Source organism: Vidua macroura, chromosome 6 (assembly GCF_024509145.1).
Source record: "Vidua macroura isolate BioBank_ID:100142 chromosome 6, ASM2450914v1, whole genome shotgun sequence".
Lineage (NCBI taxonomy): Eukaryota > Metazoa > Chordata > Aves > Passeriformes > Viduidae > Vidua > Vidua macroura.
The window spans coordinates 7,097,886-7,112,519 of NC_071576.1; positions in this window are offsets into that span (position 1 = coordinate 7,097,886).

Consider the following 14,634-nt stretch of genomic DNA (forward strand, 5'->3'; position numbering starts at 1 on the left):
CTTTTCTATAAAATAAAAAAGGAACAGTAAACCAGAAAACATAATAACATCTCATTAAAACAGATTACATATCAAATGCACTCAAATAGTCAATGTACAAATTTACTACCTTAAAGAAAAAGAAAGCTTTCTAGAATATCCTTAAAAATAAAAGCTAAAACACACACTGAGTTCAGACTCCCTTAAAAAATAATAATAATCTTAAGAACAAAACTATTTGAGGTCTGCTTGAAACAAAGATGAAGGTGACAACTTGGATCTTACCAGGAGTTAGAACCAGGGTAAATCTGCTCTCTATCAGAGATAAAATTACCCCAAGGTCCACAGCTATGGAGGAGAAATCAATTCTCTTTACAAAACTCACCATCTCCTGCTGTTAACTGCACTACAGTCTTCAGCCTTGTACTTCAGGGTGCTTCCCTTTTCCATCACAAACATGTAACAGCAGATATTTTGAAAACAGACAAACACACACACACATGCATATCCCCTACACCTTCCAAATCCAGAACTCCACTGCACATCCCTCACACAGAGGAAGCAGACAGGTAGTGGATGTCAGCAAGGTGCAACTTCATCACTGAGAGGTCCCTGGGCACGGCAGCTCTGAACAGAGCCATTAGAAAGTAGAAGTCATAAAATGCAGATATTTCCAAAGCTGACAATAAAACTCGAGTGATTTCATAAAGTCCAGAAGTCCCAGCAACTCTTCATCCTCATCCCAACTACCCCCTGTCCTTTCTCCCATCTCACTCAGCTATCAAAACAAAGACCTTAAATTGCCCACAGTAATTACTCTTTGTCAGATTTAGGCATATACAAATTATTTAAGAGAGAAAATAATTTTGAAAAGAAAAAAAAAAAAAAGCCCGCCAAAATTATCCTCCTGAGACAGACCCCTGTCCTAGCAGCATTATTTTACTGTAGCATTAAAAACATTTTTTCTTTATTCTTCACTAAGAGTTTCATCTGCAATTCATTCCAGCTCTGAAGACAGACCTAGTTTGCAATTCAGAACAATTCTGTATCCAAAATAGCAGGTTTCAGCCCCCTGAACTGATATTACAATGTACTTCTACAAGTGGTATTAAGATCCTAACATGAGAAACCACAGGACAACTAAACATTCACCCACAGCTTTGCTATTCCACAGGTGGCCAAGGTACAGATGCTATATGTTCTTACCTTTTTTTGCCTCACATGACCATAAAGCAAGATGAGGAAGAGTCAAGCATGGGTTTGTTGAAGTACCAGCAACCTCCCTGTCCCCAAAGCTCTCAGCCCGATGGCATTTCTAATGCGCCACCTTGGGGCATTGATACATTTTTCTCCTTTAAGGGTGAGGACAGAGTAGAAGCATGAAATGTAAGAAATAGTCTTTTTGACTAAAATGGATAGTTGGGAGTCCTTCCTCCCTCCTCACTCTGGCGATGAAACTGAAGATATGTGTAGAAATAACAGATAACTCATTTAAATCAGCTCAGGCACTTTAGACCCAGCTGCTGTTTTTTCCTTTGTGGGAAACAGGAAAATGAGATATCTCAGCAGCTGTTTGTGTCCAGCAGTTCTTGGACTGGAACTCCAGAGCAGTCAAAGCAGGAGATTCTGACCTCACCCCTCACACAACCCACACACTTCATCTTCCCCCACCAGATGCTTCACAGCCTCCTCCAGGAAAAACCAGGCATCATGCAAACTTCACTGCAAAAAAAACCCCACTGATAAACCCAAAGGTGCTCTCACTCCCAGATTATGGGGTGGGTAATTTCTTAGAAGGAAATGATGGAACAAAAAAAATGAGGAGTATTTTCAGGGGTTACTACAAGTGAGCCCAATGAGCTCAGTGGATTCAGCACACATTTAAAGATTCAGTATAAGCAAAGCTGTATTCCCCTTGCAGTCTCAGAGGCTGCAGGTACCCAGGATGAGCATGGGCACTCTGCCAGAGGATCTGGAATGTCCAACAAAAGCTGTCTGTGCTTCCTTTGTCCCTCTGCCTCCTTTGGAAGAGCACACAGCACAGGGGAACCCCAAACCCTTCGGAGGGAAGGACCTGAGCAGCATCACAGCAACATCTGTGTTACAAACAGCTAGAGACATTCTTCTGTGCCAGCTTTTGCAGCAGAAAAACTGGCTAGCTACTATGGAATTTTATGAACAGAAATCAGCTGAGATTTGAGTCATGGTTTTCTGCAGAGGAAATCCACTAATGTGTGTGTGCTTAGCAGAAGGAGATATTGTCTCCAAAGGGCAACACACAGCATTTAGAAACATACACAGAAGTTACCAGCAGCAAGAGTGAAGCTTGTTTTAGGGGAAGAGTTCACACAAGCATAAGAAGTCAGTACAGCCTTCCTGAAAAACACACTGCTCATAAATTATTTACAAGAGAAGGAGACTCTGGGGTCCAGCAGGTTAAAGAAAATGGTCTTCAGCAGGCTGTAATGTAGTGACAAAATAACAGTATTGACCTGAGATTATTAACTTGGGGTAGCAGAAATAGTCTAGCCACAGTAGACTATGGATCTGCATGAGATCACATTGATCACATTTCTTTACACCCAGAGAATTTAAAATGGGAAGCCCAGAGCCTCACAATTAAAGTGAAACTGCTCAGAAAGTCCTAAAAATTGGCTGCTGGTCTGTAAAGGTGTGTGTCTTAAAGAAGAACTGAAGACTGAGGGAAACAGATCTCAAGGTCTCAGACTCGAGAAAAACTGCACAAACACCTCAAAAGGAAGCACAACCACATTTAATACAAGGATTACAATAAATAGTGCAATAATAGGCTAATAAATTTGTTCCATCCTGGTATAATGTCCTCATATCTTAGATGCTACTCATTAAACAGAAATTAACTACTTCCTAAAGCGCACTCCTGTCCCAACACTCCCTCTTCCTCTGAAAAAAGATTTTAAAAGCAAGTTTCAATGATAAAATACATTATTTAGATGCAGTCTAACAGCTCTGCACTAGATCTGTACCAGACATAGAAACAAAGCAGGTGTCTATTATTTTTATATTCCAGCCTCCTGGGAGCCTGCAAATGTTTCAATCCACTGAAGTCAGTTTAGCTTAGCGAGAGATTCAACAACTGAAATGCCATTATTAAGTAAACAACAGCCATTCTGGCCAGTTCCTCGAGTAACACTTACCATTCACAAATCTAAGACACTACAGGCAGGATTCACTTCTGACATAAAGCAGCTCCATCAGCTCCAGTACCCTGAGGATGCCACCACTATCCATGAGGATGTTGGGGAAAAAACGAATGCTATTAATGTTCTCCACCAAATAAAAAAAAAAGAAAAAAAAAAAAAAAGCAACCAAAACTAAAATCTTAGGTTTCTTGTCTTTGAATAACTCTACAACAACTGAATGTATCTTGAGTCACCATGCAAGACATGCCAGATGAGGCACAAGGACTGGTTTAGATGTCATAGTCAGACACATGGGTAAATAATTAAGCCATCTGACGTATTTCAACAAACTCGAAAGCCTCTTATTGCACATTACCTATACCAAGTACCTCTTAAAAAGCCTTGTGGGGAGAAAAAAACTAATTAAATTTTTATTTTTAGTTTTATGTTTGTTTGGTTGTTTGGGGTTTTTTTTGTTTGTTTGGTTTTTTTTAGCTTTGGAAAAGGGAAAAATAGGTAGAGAGGGCAGGGTGTCTGCTTGGGAACATAGTACAATAGCTTTTACTAGAAAAGTACAACACTTCCAAAAGCAAGGGAGTGACGGATGTTCTCAGGCACTCTTCTATCAAAATACACTACAAAGTGCTTAGCATTTTATATATATTACGAGTAAAGATTTTTTGCAATAGAGAATCAAGATGACCTTTTTCTCTGCTAGGCTTAGACTAAAGTGCAATCATTGAGCCTTTGGGTTTAATAGAGGTGATTCAGCAAGCGTGCATTCCACCACCCCACAGCCAAAGATCCTCAGTTATCTCGCACAGCATTCTATTAATATTCTGTTACATTTTACACAACTCCCTGCAACAATAAACTGAATCATCTCCTGGAAAAGTGATTACTAAAGGAAAGTCATTCCTGATGCGTATGATACTTGTGCTTCAGGTTTTGTGACAAACTTATTACTCATTAAACACAGCAGGGCCAGATATTGCCAACAGAAGGCAGGCAAGTAAACAAGTTTATTATTACCTGAGAAGGACTGGATGCAACAAGTAGGGGAGAGATAGGCAAGCAAAATGCAAACACAGCTATCTGTCCAAACTTCAGATATTGTACTCGTTCCTACAAAATTAATAACCTGTCCTCAATGACATCAACACCTACTCTAAATAAAATCGTGCAGTTCGAAACCACACAGGAAAAAATACTATGGAATAAGCAAAATGAGCACTCTTTAGCCTTTAAGTTAAGCCACTGTCCTGCTCAAGAATACAAATACAAACTGAGACACTTCAGCTCCTTTACTCTCCATGTAATTATTTCAAAGTACTGTGTGGAGTTTTTGGTCCAAAAGAATATTTGCATTTCAGCATGAAATTTTTAGTGTGTTCCATTAGAAAAGAAACATCTATTTAAACTATTACACAAGTTATGAATACAAGGATCTATCAGAGGATTTTGTAATCATGCTTCAACCTGCAGCAGTATCATGGCAGAAGCCAGTACAAAGAATAGCACCCTTTTCCAGTAAGAACTTCATTATTAAAAAAGAAAAAAGTATCTCCTCTGATGAAAGAAAGGGCAGGGAAGAGCAGCATGGGGATTTAGATTTTCACAGATCTGAGATGTCCAGCTGCATCCAGCATCTCTGAAGCACACTTGGATCTCTCAGCACATACCAATTTGGGAAGCTAATTCTAAAAAATTTATTCTTGTTTTGATTGCCACACCATAGCTCTGTCCCAACAGCATGGAATACACCCGTTCCTTGGATCCAGGAGGAATTAATTCCTCCAATCAACATTTCTCTCTTAATGACAGTGTCCTAGAACAAACATACATGTGCCTTCATCCACTCCATTTCTTGCTGGTCATTTGCAAAAAGTGTATTCACAGAAATATAACTGAGTCTGTGAACGGTACGGGTTAGAAGGGACCTTGAAGATTACCTAATTTCAAGCCCCCCGGCCATGGGCAGGGACACATTCCATGAGACCAGGCTGCTCAGAACTCAATCCAACTTGGCTTTGAACTCTCCCAGGGATGGGGCATCCACAGTTTCTCTGGAAAACCCGTGCCAGTGACTCACCACCCTCACAGTAAAGAATTTCTTCCTAATATCCAATCTGAACTTCCTCTCTTTCAGTTTGAAGCCATTCTGTCTTGTTCTATCACTACAGAGCCTGGTAGAAAGTCCCTCTTCAGCTCTTTTGGAGCCCCTTTAGGCACTGGAAGTACCAGAGCTTTCTCCTCTCCAGTCTGAACAACTCCAGCTCTCTCAGCCCGCGTTCATACGAGATGTGCTCCAGCCCTGTGATGAATTTCATGGCCTCCTCTGGACTCACTGAATCTTATGTTCTTCATCTTCCTTATGCTGAGGGTCCCAGAGATGGATGCAGCACTCCAGGTGGGCTTCCACAAGGGCAGAGCAGAGACTGCACCACAGAGCTTGGTGTCATCAGCAAACTTGCTGAGGGGGCCCTAGATCCCACTGCCCACGTCACCATCCAAGATGCTACATCACTCTAGTCTGCTGAGAAGCCGAGTGCCATGCTCAATCATCTGCCCTCAACAAGGGAAAAAGCATATGGATAAAATGCCTCATTTTGCCCAGTAGAACTTTGACACAGCTTGGAGGGTTTCTGAATAACTGTCTCTGTTCTTGGCAGGGTATAGACATGAGCTGGCACAGGGGCTGAGATTTTTTGACTCAAGTCAAGTTCCTTCTCTTTACTCTTACAACAAATCAACAGCTCTTGTATTATAAATAAATTGAGGACTGAAATCCCACCTCATTTATTCCCTTTTCCCACAGCAGTTTCCCCACTGAGGTCTGTGAGGATATACAGCAGCATGAAGAGAGCAGAGCCTGCAGCAACACACTCATGCCAGGCAGAAATTAGAGAGGAAAGAGATGGTGGCTAAAAAAGTCAATATGTGAAGAAAAACAAGTAAATCAGGCAATAGGGACAGAGCAGGAATTGAAAAATCCTACACTCTCAGGGGAGATATCTCATTTTTGATGAAAGCAAAGATGAGACTTTCCCTGGTAGCAGCTGTTCTTCACTAGGCATAAAGACCAGGGAAAAGATTAAAAGTCCATTTGCCAATGCACAAAAGAGTCATTACAGCCCCTTAAAACCTGACCCCTGGCAATCTATAGGCAACAAGTCTGATGTTGGACGGACAAGTGGGACACATCCCCAAATGATGGGAACTCATCTATTTCTGCAGTTCATACTCTACCAGCTTGGCAGATCTGACCTGCCAGAGCTCCAAAAGACAGGGTGGGAGGTTCTGCTTGGCATGTATGCCAGGAAATGCAGGATTCATTGCTCCTGGCTAAGCAGACATTGGCTTTCCCTTGAGCATCCTTAGGCTCCTCAAATAACCTCCTGTTTCGTGAGGCTGAGAAGTAATGGAGGTGACCAGAGGAGTCTTTGGCAAAAGAAAACCTTCCTTGCAGAAATGTTGTCAGGGAATAATTTTTTCAGAACTCAGTGACATAAAGAATGAAGAAAAAGCAGTGGACTTTTTTCCTGTCAGACCAATTTGCAATATGTCTTATTCTACTTTCTCCTCCCCCAGATAAAATGGTGTTATTTATGGTGCTTTTTTTCCAGATAGTCTCTTCACAATGCAAATGATTCATGCTGTAGGATTAATTTAGGCAGCCAAAGAGTAAATAAAAAGTGTAAAACATTTGTCTTTTTAGTCATAAAATTTGAATAAGCAATCTTTTCTATGATGGCATGGAAATGAAATCTATGTCTGAATATGTACGAAATGCAGAACTCCTTTGGCTGCTTATCTGGTTTTAGCTATAGTAAATTGATTTTCTTACTGGAATTTCTGTAAAAGACTATTCCAATTGTATTCATTTGGTTGTGCATCTTCACATTAACAGCAAATTCAAGACTAAATATCTTTGTCTCTGCAATTTTATTCTAACTTATTTAAAATGAAGCTTTTTCAATGCAAATTTTTGGTACCTGATTTTTAATGACTTAAAAGAACCTAATAAATGAGTCATCATGCCCTTACTTTCTCTCCACCATCACTAATTCACTGAAAGAGCACAGAAACCAAGGCATTGCTTATTCCTGCCTTTCAAGCTGTGAAACACTCTTACAATGCTGCATGAAATCCCAGGTCTGATATGTTTAGCACCATCCACAGGTAACAAAAGTTTGTGCATATGTTTTAGTCCCTTAAACAAAGCAAACTGTTCTAGATTTGTCTCATCATTAACCTAGACATGAAAACCTGCCTTTTATTCTGAGTAAAATCCTGTCTCAGCTGAGTCAGCTGGAATTTTGTTAATGATTCTCACAGACGGACATTTGTCTAACATGCTAATTAAGACAGAATTGTAATGCCCTCCTAGTCTTAGTAGAATGAAATCTGAGAAAATATTCTGGAATATCTGCCTGCTGAGCTTACGTTCTGTCTCTCAAGGAATGGACCAGCAAACTCTTTACTGTGAATATTTCTTGCTGCTAGCAAAAGCATGCTGCAGATAGCTGAAGTGGAGCACAGTAAAATAGTGGATATAAAATCTAGTCAGCCCCCTGGATCACCATCCCTTGTCACTGTAAGCTCTTTGCTACTTTTACCTTTAAGCCAATATTCAAGAACGAGAACTAAAACTAAGAGTACTTAAAGAGATCATATACTAACTGGATTTATAGTTGTTTTAATTAATTTCTTTTAATCCATTCTTGATCAGAACATCATCACAGACACTCACATTAGCTGACTTCTTGAAGACAATTCTGCAGTTGCAACATTTTAAGAACACCTCTAAAACTATGACCATTTTCTTCCTGTGATATTTAAAGCTTTTCAGGTTATCAGCCAAAAAATTCTCAGTGATATAAAACAGTTTCCGTGTTTCCACTTTCTCCAGCAATACTTGAAGCTCCATTTACTGGTTCTCATTTACAGCACTGAAGAGATAAAGTGAAAAGAAGCATCAGATTTTCTCCATCTCTTCAGGTCAAAATTTTTATTGTTATTTTTCCTTTGAAAGCCTGAGGAAGCTGAGCTGTTCACTTACACACAGAATTACCAGCCTGACAAGGAAGTCACTACAGCTGTCTTCCACTAATGCTGTGTTACAATCATTGTGTTTGCAAAATGCAAGATACATCTTATTTTAAAAGGTACAGGAAAGTTCAGAAAGGAAAGCAAAAAGGAGGACAGCCACAGAGAAGTGCTTGAACTTTGTTCACAAACAGAAAGAAGAATTTTAATAAAATTCTCAAATACCAGATGAAAGTTTTCAAGCTTTAAATCAGAAATACAACATGCATTTGTTGCTTCAGTAAAAGCACCAGTCTTAGAACTCCCCCTCTTGTGGGGACAACAGATGAGCAAAGAATTTCAAGGATATGGATGAGGAAACACATTGCTGGTAACACTGACCACATCAGAAGCAAATGGTAAATGACATTATGTTCAAAAGCAGTTTGTCATGCCACCCATAATCATATCATATCTTTCTCTACACACAAATGGCAATTGTGCATCATTCTCCACATGACAAGGCTGAACCCTTTCCCAGAAAGAAATAGCACATTTACCATTCATTCCAAGGTATAAACTGCACAATTTGCTGTTTATCCCATCCTGTCTCCAGGCTGAAATTTATTTTCTCTAATAAAACGTTAGTTATAAAGCATCCAAGATTAAAGACCAGATCATTCTTGCCATTGCTAGCCAAAAGTCTTTTATGAGCTTTCAGGCAATGGTTTTGATGGGTTTGATGAAGATTTACACATGTGCTGTCCAATCTTTAGTTATTGTTAAATAAACCTTTTAGTAGTGCCAAAAGCAAACTTAAAAAACAGGCTTGGATCTCATTGTCTAATTAGGAAGTTCCTTCTTAAAGCTGAAGATCTCATTAAAAGAGTGTAAATCTATATCACCAACTTCAATGGGAAAACTACTTCAGAACTGTGAAAACAAAACCTGAGACATTTATGAGTGAGAGACTTGGAATTTCAAAAGTCAAGTCAAGAGACCTCCAGTAACCCCAATTTGGTTTGGATCAGGTTATACCAATTGCTTCGATGCTTGGAAGAGGCATTTACCTTTTATTAGTATATTTATCTGTGGAATTTCCCAAAAACCTTAAAACACCATGCATGTTCCAAAATACTCCTTCTGCTCTCAGTGCAGCAATCCTATTCTAATAAGATTCTTAAGCCAAAGACCTAAAATATAGCAAACTTCCATCATTTTCTCTGTATCCACAAATATTTAAAAACCCCTCCCTATTGGAGGATCACTTAATCTGCATAAACTGATTGACTTTAAGAACAAATTTACACTGGAAGCAGAATTAATACTCTCAATAATTTAACCTATCTCATTTCTCTCACAGAGGCTATTGTTCATAAATCCAGAGACTATCAATTGCAGACCTTTGGCAGCATTTACAATAATAAATATTTCATTCAATATAGCACGTACCTGAATGACACTGAATAGGGTTTCTGTTCTTTATAAATGCTCTGACAGCATTACATGTCAGCAAGATTTTCTCATAGCAGTTCTGGATTTGTTTTCCTTCTTTCCTTTATCTCTGATTCTAAAGCAGCTGTGCCCACCACCACTTAGTCATCAGATCTCAAATATGAATCTTTCCAAAGCAACGTGGTGCCTGCTCATCAGTGCAAGGTTACAGGGATACTATCAGTGTTTCCTTTCCCTCTGAAGGCAAGACCTAAACAGAAGTTCCTCCTCCTCCTTTCTGACATAATAAGCCTCTGAATTTGTCGTTCACTGCAGTTAAGGCTCTTACATGATGGAATCATTTTATAAGCCAAGCATTCTCACATGTAGCACAGAAATCTGAAGGTTAATTAACCAGCATTTTCTGGCATCAAACACTGAGGTTTTTAAAAGGCTAAATCAAACTTTTTATATCTTTGTCACAGAAAAACCTGAAACATAATTAACATTTGCTCTGAAGCAGAAATGTACTCATCTTAGGTATTTTGGGCATCACAATAAATAAACTCCTTTGGCATTGTTTTTTAAATACCAGTTGCACAAACACAGACAAGGGGGGGTTATTTTTCTGCAATGTAGCTACACTCATTTTCAAGAAAAGCAAATTAACTGGAACTCCTTTGGGATAATATATTTGTTTTACTGCATGTAAAACAAAGGTTTTTATGCTTAAAAAAAAAAGCTTATGTATGCTTTAACCCCAGCCTGCAACTAAGCACCACATAGCCACTCACACACTTCCCCTCACTGAGATGGGGGAGAGAATTGGAAGAGTAAAGTGAGAAAACTTGTGGACTGAAATAAAAACAGTTGAATAGGTAAGGCAAAAGTCTCCCACATGAGCAAAGCAAAACAAGGAATTCATTCATCACTTCCCACGGGCAGGCAGGAAAGGAGAGCTACATCACATTAACAGTGACTGGAGAAGACAAATGCCATCATTCCAAATGTCCCCCTTGCTTCCTTCTTCTTCCCCCAGTTTTATATGCTGAGCATGACACCCTGTGTCTGGAACATACCTTTGGTCAGCTGAGGTCAGCTGTCCTGACTGTGTCCCTTCCTAGATTCCTGTGCAGCCCAAGTTTCCTCACTTGTGGGTTTTGAGAAGCTTGGACTCTGTGTAAGCACAGTCCAGTGATAATAAAATCATCCCTCTGTTATCAACACTGTTTCTAGCACAAATCCAAAGCACAGCCCTATACTGGCTACTGTAAAGGAAATTAACTCCACCCCAGCCCAAACCAGCACAATCTCCACTTCTTATCCCATACCATTTACATCATGCTCAGGTCCTACACATCACCATTACCCACCATCCTCATCATCACTGTTTGATATATTTCACAGATAGCATTCCCTTAGTCTATGGACCACCCATGTGGAATGTCTGTAAAATGTCCGTAAAAGACCACAAGCATCCACAAAATGCCCAGCAGGTTCATTCAGCCCATGATTTTGTGCTCCATCTGGTATGGTGCTCACTCAGGACATGAGAGGTGCTGTGTTGTGGGGAGTTATCAGACTCCAAAGGCAGCTCAGGTCGGGTGTCTGCTGCGGTTGTAAGGATTGTCCTCCTCTGCTTCTGGTGGCTCCTGCTGCAGCAACTCCCATAACATACAACTCAAGTCATGGATTACAACAGTTTGAAGGTATTTCCACTACCAGCTACACTTCTGATCCCTTTGAGTGAGGTTTTATGGTTTAGCATTGCTCCCTTCGTTCCTGCTCCAGCTTGCACTTATCCACAAACTGCAGTCACTTAGGGTTGGACCTCATGCACAGCCACTGGTACTTCAAGATGTACCTTCTCCAGCACAAATTCAAAGCATAGCTCTTGCTAGCTGCTATGAAGAAAAATAGCTCTACCCTAGCCAAAACCAGCATACTGAGTTAGCATTTACCAAAAAATCACACAAAACCAAACAAACATAAAACCAAAACAACAGAAAAACTCAAAAAAATTGAACACAGCAATGTCTATGTCTCAGTTATACATTGCAATGTCTTCCAAAATCCTTGATTAGTTGCTAAGCATTAATTTAATTTACTCAAGAGAAATTAATATGCTTATAAATTTGCCTGGGTAAAGCCTGATGTTATTCATCCTTGCATTTTGGACACCAAAACACCTTCAAATCTACACAACTTTCCAAAACTATTTGTCAGAATTAGGAGCTGATACAGCTCTGCCCCCTTTAACATCTTCTCTGCAAGCACAGCCAGAACCAGACCAAGGTAATAGCATTGTCATTCAGTCAGCCCTTCCTATAATTACTTTTTGCTAATGCAATTTTTCTCAGTATCAGATTTGTCTCTAACTTTCCTTGAGCCTCCTTTTCCCACATTACTCTTTTGCTGGTCCAAACACTGCTGATTTTAATTGCAATTTCTTTTTGTTTTAACAGATAAAGCCTTTCGCAACCTGGAAGTGATTTAAATGCCAGTGCTTTTTGATGATTAGCATTGGGAGCAGCATGAAGGGGTTACCTGTGGATTGTACCTTTCCTCCCCATTCAGATCACCACTTAGTTAGGAGCCACAGCTGTTTTGGGTAATATGAACAAAATCCTTCAATCAAGGAAAATTCAGATTGTTTTAAAGATTTTATATGTTAGATAACCAAATGGAATGAAGAGTATCTAGGTAAATGATGGTAAATCAGGAACAGGTTAGCAGCAAACAAAGAAAAATAAGTCACATTCTCTTCTCTCTCTTTTATATATATAAGTATACTATATTATATATATAAATATTTACATATATAATGTAAACTAATATTTCCTACAGCAATATAAGATTAAGACCTTTAATTAATGTATTTTCCACCTAGGGTTTTTGCAGGGGGAGCTGTCAAGATGGGAGTGTCAAGATAGGAGTTTTCACACATAAAAGGAATGATTAGACTCCAAGCTGCAGCAGTCTGTAAGTGAAGCAGCACCTGCCTAGCAGACATGGGGAGCAGCTACAAGGAGCCTTGAGGCAATACACAAGGAAAAAATAATCCAAATCAGATGAGTTCAGGATGTTACACTCCCCCTGTGTGTCCAAGTACATGAAGTAAAATACTTTAGTGCCAATAGATTCAAAAAGCAGTTTCTTTAGACAAAGGTGGTGTAGAGAATAAAATGGGTAAATTTATCTACTTGACAATGCAGGCCCATCCTGGATGACTGTCTTGTCCCAGACAGAAACATTTACTTACTTGATTATCACCTAAAATTACTGAGGGTAATTGAAAAAAATGAAGGCAGAGCAGCTCCTGGGACCGCAGGACACACTGTGCCCATTCCATGCTGTGCACTGCCCAGATAATGCCCAGAAAAGCACTAAGCTTTCTCCCCAGAGCTCCCACTGTATTTAGCACCAGCTCTCACAGTCATGACAGCAAATTCACGCTATATAAGCAATTTGAAGAGTGGCTTAACTTGAGGATTCACTTAACAAAGAACATTTTTACCACCTCTTACAAGTTTTAGAGGTGTTATAGTAAAAGGATCACTCTGAAGGAGGAGTGAAGAAGCCGGGTCAGAGCAGAACTGCAGAAAGAATCTTCCTGGACACTGTTCATCAGTGGTTGCAGGTCCTTATATACCTCATTAAATTGCTGTGGCATTGTCCTTAAGGACACTTGCTGATAGCTGTAAAATAGCTCCACATTTTCTCACATATCCATAAAATGATGTAGATTTTAAGGAAAACAAGGGTGCAATATTACATTAGCAGAAATAAATAGCCCAATTATGCCTACAAGAATTTAGTGGAAACTGTCCAGCCCTGTGTTGTTTTGTGCAAAGGTATATTCTCCTCATTTGCTGTGAGTACACAGTGGGTGAATACCTTGCTTTGCTATCACAGCTTCTACCCCAGTACCACACAGAAGGAAACAACTAAAGTTTTAAATTCTTTCAAATTAAATTATTGCAACATTCATTAGGATTGAAGATTGCTGCAGTATTTTATTCTCGTCTCAATTAGCTGCAGTCTTGGCAAGAGACAACTAAAGTGAAGAGCTGAAAGACACTGGCTGAGAATGTAGAACTTGTGTTACTTGATTCTGTGTGACTTTCTCTTCCTCCAATTTACCTCATTAAATACACATTCAATATAGGTCACTTTGAATTCAAGCTGTTTTTTAAATGTAGAAAACCTGCGTTTCCAGAGGAAACTCAACATGGATCTAAAACATCCATAAAAATCATACATGAAAAACCCAGCAGTCTCCATATCACACACTCAGTATAGGATATTACTAAATAGGAGGCCTGGTCTCTCAGGTCCAAAGGATTTCCCTCCTACCATAGCTCAAACTCCCTTCTGCCCTCTTTGAAGTCTTTCCAGATAGAGCTCCCAGCCATGGCTCACGGCTTTACAGCAGATTTCTCTATCTTCCCTTGGTCTCCTTGGCCTTGAATATCCTGCTGGAGCAGAGCCTGTATGTAGACACATTAGTCCTGATGTAGCAATTAAATTAATATATTATAATAAACTATAATAAATATTGCTTTTCTTCTGAGATTTTAGCTTACTGGCAGGTGTTACGAAGGAGGTAACTCTGCTTCTCCAAAATCAAACCTTGTTTCTCCAGGCTCTCTGCTTCCAGAGAAATTGGGGCATAGGGATTACAAAAACTAAGCCCTTTTATACAAAAATTTCAAACATAAGCTGTTTCTTGCCAATACACAACCATGGTTAGGTCATGGGGAAGGAATTTTTTTTCTTGCTGTCCAGGAAATTAATATTAATTTCATTCTTCTCCTTTTCACCCACCTCATATGCCCTCCAGGGCCCTAACCTGCTACTTTATTCCTAAAGGAATTCTTCCCCATACACTAAGGATTAGAGACAATGGTTCACCGTTACTACAGTTACACTAGTCAAAAGTATTTTTGAGGAGGCTTTTAGTTATTCCTCTTCATTTAATCCAGTTACATTTAGCCTACTAGACAAATGTAGACAACATACATAGAATATG